This window comes from Microcebus murinus, chromosome 6 (assembly GCF_040939455.1).
Source record: "Microcebus murinus isolate Inina chromosome 6, M.murinus_Inina_mat1.0, whole genome shotgun sequence".
NCBI lineage: Eukaryota > Metazoa > Chordata > Mammalia > Primates > Cheirogaleidae > Microcebus > Microcebus murinus.
This window is the reverse complement of record NC_134109.1, coordinates 96713986-96721716: the sequence shown is the minus strand read 5'-3', so window position 1 is coordinate 96721716 and position 7731 is coordinate 96713986.

Below are 7731 nucleotides of genomic sequence, written 5' to 3'. Positions count from 1 at the left end.
AGCCTTTAAAAAAGAAAAAAGAAAAAAGGAAAAAAAAAGGGCTGGACATGGTGGCTCGTACCTGTAATCCTAGCACTCTAGGAGGACGAGGAGGGAGGATCGCTCAAGGTCAGGAGTTTGAAACCAGCCCAAGCAAGAGCAAGACCCCCGTCTCTACTAAAAATAGAAAGAAAATTGGCCAACTAAAAATATATAGAAAAAGTTTGCCGGGCATGGTGGTGCATGCCTGTAGTCCCAGCTACTTGGGAGACTGAGGCAGGAGGATCGCTTGAGCCCAAGACTTTAAGGTAAGCTGATGCCACGGCACTCTAGCCCTGGCAACAGAGTGACACTCTGTCTCAAAAAAAAAAAAAGAAAAAAACAAAAGCTTTTTAATGGGGAGTGGGAGCAGGAGTAAGCCAAATGGTTAAACTTCTAGAATGGAAAGTATGGCTGTAGTAGGTAAGATAGCCCCCTGGGACAGGGTGGAAATTAGGGAAGTCTGAGGGCAGGGAGGTGGGGAGAGGCTATTTTTCCATCTAAACCTAAGGTTACAGTGATAGGTCCTACTTGGCAAGCTGCTCACCCTTGTGTCCTGGTAGCAAACAAGCCTGCCTTGTCTGAGTGTAGCCAAGCCAACGAGATGGAAAGGGAGATCCTCAATCTACTGGAGTGGTAAGTACTGCAGACCCTCACACATGGTAGTTCTACTTCCTTTAGGCTCCAAAGCTACATAGAGTACAGATTCCTTTCAAACAGTTTTCTTTGGGGAATTAAAGTTCCAATGATACCATGTAGACGTGGACTCTGAGTCTGGGCAAAAGGTTGGTAACCTCCCAGGAAAGTCGCTCTTTGCATGCTACTTTTACCTAGTCAGTCTTTCCCCTAACCTTTTAAAACTCGGACTCTGGGGTATAGGGAAGAAAAACAAAGTGAGCCAAGCAGCTGAGCTCTCCGATGCCCAAACTAAAACCCACATTGCCCTCCCTGAGGGGCTTGAGGGGTCAGAGTTAAGTCAAGATATGAGGTCCTCTCCAGAATGTTTTAATGTTTAAGTTATATTTATGGTAAAGTTTCAATGTTTAGGGTAGATGCTGCAGTCTTAAAAGAGAAAATTGGGCTTAACCAGTTACAACTAAGTAGTAGTATAGAGACCCCTATTGCTGGCCCATGTGGGTCCCAGCCTATGCCCACACCCCTGTTCCTTTTCAATTTGCTGTTAAAGGTCTGAAGTCTTCCTGTATTTTTTTAAACAATACAACGCTGATAATTTTATTATGCCCAGAATTTACTAAACAGACTAATTTATTAAAAGGCTAACAGAAGCGATGTTAAATGTTCCAAGATCGGTCAACATTTGCGAGGGCTCTCTCTCAGGTCCAGGGGGACACGCACTAACTCTGCAGCCTTCTGGAAAGAAGAGGAACCTTCTTCACTCTTCGGTTGTCAGGATTCATGTCTAGGATGGCTACAGCTGTCCAGAATGCCGAGTGTACCACTGGCTCTGGGAGAGGAAAGGAAAGGACACTGTGAACCCATTTCCATCTAGAACTACATGCGGCTGGTGTCATGCATCAGAAACTGCAACCCACTTGGCCATCCTCTCGCTCATAGGAGTATTGGTTCTTGAAACTCTTTCTTGGTATACAAGTACATTATCCATAGATAGGTCATCATTGAATATTCCATTTCGGTCCACTATAATTTTGGATATTTTTATCCCCCCTCAAATATTGATTACTTTTTAAATAGTTCTACATGATTTTGAATATATGGGATATCAGGAACTCTAAAAGCTTGATGGGACTGATAGGTATCCACTTCAGACCGCATATCAGCATGATCAAATTTTCTTAAAACCAGAAGATAAATCCTGCTGAGTTCCTCAAACAGTGTCATCCAATGAGAGCCTGCTCTTGGCTTCGTGAATCTCTGACCCCAGATGGTCAGTTTCCTCTCCTTTGCCCTCTGAGTCACTAGCCTTGGCTCAGAATGACCATTAGCTATTTCTCAAAACTATCAAGTGACCAGGATTTGCCTTCAGCTTTCAGGGAAAATATCTTAGGTAGAGCATTTCCAAAACTACTTACACAATTTTCACAACGGTGGCATTAATCAAATAAACATACACCTTCCCTAGTGGTTAGTCCTCTCCACCTGCTTTTATACTGGATGGTTCGTTTAAAATTAAACAGTCACACCTTTCTACATTGCCACTTCCTGCCAGCATAGAACACACTGGTGCACGCTCCATTTCCTCTTTTGTGGTTGCACAATGACTTCAAATCACTATGAGTAACCATGAATGCATTGGCCAAGATGGAATGCCTTACTTCCTTTCTCTACTGGTTAACTGCCCCTTGACCAGATTAGTCATTCTCTTACTGTGTGCCGCTAGCACTTTGATTCCATTTCTGATACATTTGTCAAAGTATAATTATATATTTACCTCCACTGGACCTTAAGGAGGAGTTATTCCTATTATATATGTACTGTATAGTCCTGCCTGGCCTGGCATCTAGTGGATTCTCAATGTGTGTTAAATTGATGATTTTGTCTTGAGAGTTCCTTGATTGTTATAATCAGATACTGGCAGGCATTTCAGGGACATAGATGGTCAAAATGAACTATGCTTCCATCTGTACTAAAATAAGCATTGTCTTTTCACCAATTTCATAGACAAATATTTGTAGGACCACTTGATAAACAGAAAAGGTCATGTAATTGACAATTAAAGAGGAACAATAACAGACACCGGGATATAGAGAATCCTCCTAGGAAATATTTCTGAGTTATGACTATCATGAATTAGCTTTTTTCATTCTTTTACAATCCTAATAGTTTTTTTCTTAGATTCCTTCCTTTTGAGTGGCAACATAATCTGAATACTGGAAGTTTTTTTTTTTTTTTACCCCACCCTTGTTGCTATAGCTGATGAATCATAGAAACCAGAGAAGGGAAAGACCAGTGTAATCATCTGGTTCATCTCCAAATTAGGGAGTGGAGCATTGGGATTTGGGAAAGACTAACCTCTCATTTTAAAAGAGAAGAGGTTTTTTTTTTTTTTTTTTTTTTTGCAACTAGAACTGATTACAGCAGCTCACTCATCTGTTTGCCATTTGCTTCTAACACAACCCTGAGACTCACACCCTATTAGAAAGCAATCAGGCCCTCTTTCCAAGGGCCCCAGGAAAACCAGATGCCAAAGTGTTAAGGAGTTGAACTGAAATTCTACTGCCTAAGTAATAAAATTGGATTATGAATCTTTCAGTGATTGTTTTAACTGAGACTTACAGGATTCAAGACTCTGTTGTAGCATGGTCTTACACATTTAAGAGCTAGCAAGGAGCTTATAGCTGATTTGAACCAAAATGTCTGGTTCCCAGATGCTAAGAAACTAAGATTGAGACGTTAAGAAATGATAGGCATGCGTTGGTGAGAAGTACAGACTTCTCCATCCAGTTCTCTCTTTATTACAATCTAACAGTAACCTCCCATACAACGCACTCCTCCACTGTCTTCCTCTCTTCTTCCTCCTCCTTATGCTTCTCTTTTTGCTTTGTTGTTTGAGGAAATGAGAGGTGATTTAGATCCGTGCCAGCTATTCCCTCCAGCCTTGCCTGACCCCCTGCCCAGGGTCTCAGAGGAGTGGAATCCTGACTGTAGCCCCACCAAAGGGAAGTCCACCACCTTCCCCCTCCCTGCTACTTGTGTCTGTGTTCTTCTAGCTGTGGAGCCTTGGTTTAACCTATTTAGATTCTGCCCTGTCCTTTAGACTTTTTGGCAGATCATAGTGTCCTTGGCTCCTTCCTTGGTGTCTAGTTTACCTCTATCCCAACTTCTCGCGTCCTTCCAAAGCATGCCTGCACCAATGCTGGCCTCGGGTTATACAATTGGCTTCCATTGTGCTTGCTCTTTGCCAACTCTCCCTGACAGAATGGGGAGGAATACTTACTTGCATTGCACTCTACTGCTAGTGACAGCATAAATGTGTCCCCAGTGTACATCCCCAAGGATGTTTTCACAGGGTCACATTATTAGAAATCTGTGTACAGCTATTATGTATCCATAAAAATGAAACATTTTAAATAGCTAAAAATCAAACCAAAACAAAAAAAATCTAAATGCCTTTTGCAACATTAGTGATATTTAACAGTTGCCTGTTACTATTATGTTAACAATGTCCTACACAGCTTCTTTTTACTTTAAAGTGATATTTTTCAATCACAGCTGGGTATTTAAATAATCTGTGGACTAATAACATGCTGGAATCCCACAACCTAAAGAGTCTGACTAGAAGCAACAACTTTATATGGATATATTAAATTACACAAGAGATACACTTCCTAATTTAGACAAAGGGAATGCAAAGAAAGAGGAAGGCCAATCATGTTTGATAGAAATGATCTATTGATCTATTTGTAGAGATACAGTTTTATGACTCGGTACTTCCATTTAGAAATCTTATTGGGCTTTTCAATGAATAGATAAAACTTGTTTCTTTCTAGCAAGATCCATGTGCATGTATATGAGTAATGTGCCTAAATCTAATGTATTTGCATATTAAGGACTAGGTTATAGAGCTAAAAAAGAACTTGATGGTTTTGACTTTACTGCTAGGTGTTGACTATAGAAAAGACTGTTAGTGGAAGTTGTAAGCAGTGAGGAAATTGCTATGGGGGGGGGTTGCAGAAGAGGCAACCTATGTCAAGTAGTGGCAGGATGTTGGACATTGCTGTTGCCTATGATAACGTGAATGGTAGGATACACATGTGCCAATGAGGCACTAAAGACATATCTGTTCAGTTTTCAAGCAAAATTCTAGCCAGTGAAATATTTGAAAATTAAGAAATAGCCCTAGGATAGCAATGAAATCATGGGTGTGGCTATAAAAACGTTTTTTAAGACTCCAGAAAGATTTAATGTGGTGCTTTGAAGACCATCTTAGGGCTTCCAAGATTCTTAGGCATGTGAAGTAGACAGAGATCTGTTTCAAAAAAAATGATAGATCTGAAGGTTGGAGCATGGAATTAACCTTAGGGAGATTTACATCAAAATTATTAAGTTTTTCGGAAAATTGTATTGGATATGAATTTTGGAGCATGGCATGAACCTCAATAAAACTGATAGGAAATCCGCATGGTTTTTAAGATACTTGTATTAATGAAAGAACTGCCAGCTTAAGCACAGAAACAGTTCAAAATAAAAAAAGGTTTTTATTTTTTGAGACAGTCTCCCTCTGTTGCCCAGGGTAGAGTGCTGTGGCATCAGTGTAGTCACAGCAACCTCAAACTCCTGGGCTCAATTGATCTTCCTGCCTCAGCCTCCCAAGTAGCTGGGACTACAGGTGTGTGCCACCACACCCAACTCATTTTTTAAATTTTTAGTAGAGATGGGGTCTTGCTCTTGCTCAGGCTGGTCTTGAACTCCTGACCTCAAGAGATCCTCCTATCTTGGCCTCCCAGTGTAAGCCAGCACGCCCAGCCATAAAGAGTTTTTAGACCTTTGTGTTTCGGCATGAAGCAGAGTGAGAGACCTGCTCAGCCAGAAATATGAGCCATTTTTTTTTTTTTTTTTGAGACAGAGTCTCGCTTGTTGCCCAGGCTATAGTGAGTGCCGTGGCGTCAGCCCAGCTCACAGCAACCTCAAACTCCTGGGCTCAAGCGATCCTCCTGCCTCAGCCTCCCGAGTAGCTAGGACTACAGGCATGTGCCACCATGTCCGGCTAATTTTTATATATATATATTAGTTGGCCAATTAATTTCTTTCTATTTATAGTAGAGACGGGGTCTCTCTCTTGCTCAGGCTGGTTTCGAACTCCTGACCTCGAGCAATCCGCCCGCCTCAGTCTCCCAGAGTGCTAGTATTACAGGCGTGAGCCACCGCACCAGGCCCAATATGAGCCATTTTTAAGGAAAAGAAAAGACATCTCAGAGGATGTGGAGCCTAGAGTTCAGAGGACAAAGCCAAAAGCTCTGGATTAAAGCAAGTATCAGCTAACTACAGCCCATAGGCCAAGTCTAGTCTATTGCCTGTTTTTACATAGCCAATGAGCTAAGAGCCCTGGCAGATTCAACTTTTGCTTCTTCTTCTTTTTTTATTTTATGAGACAGGGTCTTGCTTTGTCTGGGCTGTAGAACAGTGCTGTCATCATAGCTCACTGCAACCTCAAACTTCTGGGCTCAAGCAATCCTCTTGCCTCAGCCTCCCAAGTAGCTGAGGCTACAGGCCTGAGCTGCCACACCAGCTAATTTTTTTAAAAATTTATTTTAGAGATGGGGGTCTCGCTGTGTTGTTTATGCTGGTCTCAAACTTGTGGGTTCAAATGATCCTCCTGCCTCAACCTCCCAAAGTGCTAGAATTACAGGCAGGAGCCACTGCACCCAGCCAGCTTTTGCTTCTTGAAAGCCAGCTACCATCACTACCTTGGTGTAAAGAGAAAGGAAGACTTAGAGGATGAGAGACCAGGGGAGAGAAAGGCCCAGTTTTCTTTCTGTCATTCTAGCCACACCCCAGCTGAGGTACCAGAAGAATGAAGACACTTTCTATCCTCTATCCCCAACTGAATTACCCAACCAACCATCATGTGGAGCGGAACCAGGTTGTCTCCACTGGGTCCTGCCCACATTGCAGAATCAGGAGCAAATAAATGGTTGTTTGTGTTTTAACTGCTAAATTTGGGGGGCTAATTTGTTCCATCACAAAAAGTAACTGATGCAAGGAGCTTGGGTGCATTATTCAATCCCTGAACTGGGCAGAAGATTTTATGTGGGCTCCAATTTCTTCATATATAAAATCAAGGATAGGGCAAGTTGATCTCTAGGGCTCCTCTAACATTCCATTATTCAGTGAACAATTGTGTTCTATCATTCTGTCACACTCAGTGACCACCTAATATTGCTGGCTAGGAGCTACTAGAAGTGTTGAGGTGCAGCAGATAAAGAGTAACAAAACAAAGCCAAGCACTCAGAGGACAATATACACAACAGCAGACAGTCTGAGCTCTGATGTAGTAAACATTCTCCCCAACCATGGGGGAAATAGAAAGAAGAGAATCTTCGGACTAAGATTCAAAAATTGTTTTATACTGGCAGAACTGGCCTCACATCCGTTAGAAATAGTAAACCATGACTTCTAAGAGCTTCATTTTTATGATAACATCAATGCAAAGTTCTTCGGCATGAAGCAAATCCCGGTTGTTACACTGACCTATAAAAGTCTGGATTTGTTGGGTGCCCAAAATAAGCAAAAACTTCTTTTGGACATTTGATGGCTTTTATATATTCCAATAACACGGTGAGGAGTAAGAGACTATGGAATCCATCCTGAGAAGTAGAGAAGGAAGGCTGAATCCCACCTGCCATCATTGCCTGCCTGTGTTCCCTCTATGTTCCAAAATGTTCACAACAGAGTAGGCAGATGAACATGGTTTCTGCCTTTAATGCTTTCAGTTTAAATTGAGAAGCTATTAATGTAAATTGGAAGTTATATCAAAAGGGTTGCTTCATTTTCTATTTGTTCTTCTGGGAGGACCCATTGTGTATAATCCCTAGGTAAAGTGCTGGGTAACAGAAAACTCTGGGCTTGGGTATTAATAGTCCACCCAGTTGTGGTGGACTATGCAGCTAATTCTCCATGTGACACTAAGCACAGCACCAAATGTCTGTTGGCCTTGCTATCATTCGCTGATTCCCAGGAGTCAATTAAAGCTCACCTGGAAAGTAAACCTGGATGTTAAAATAAATGGGAGGT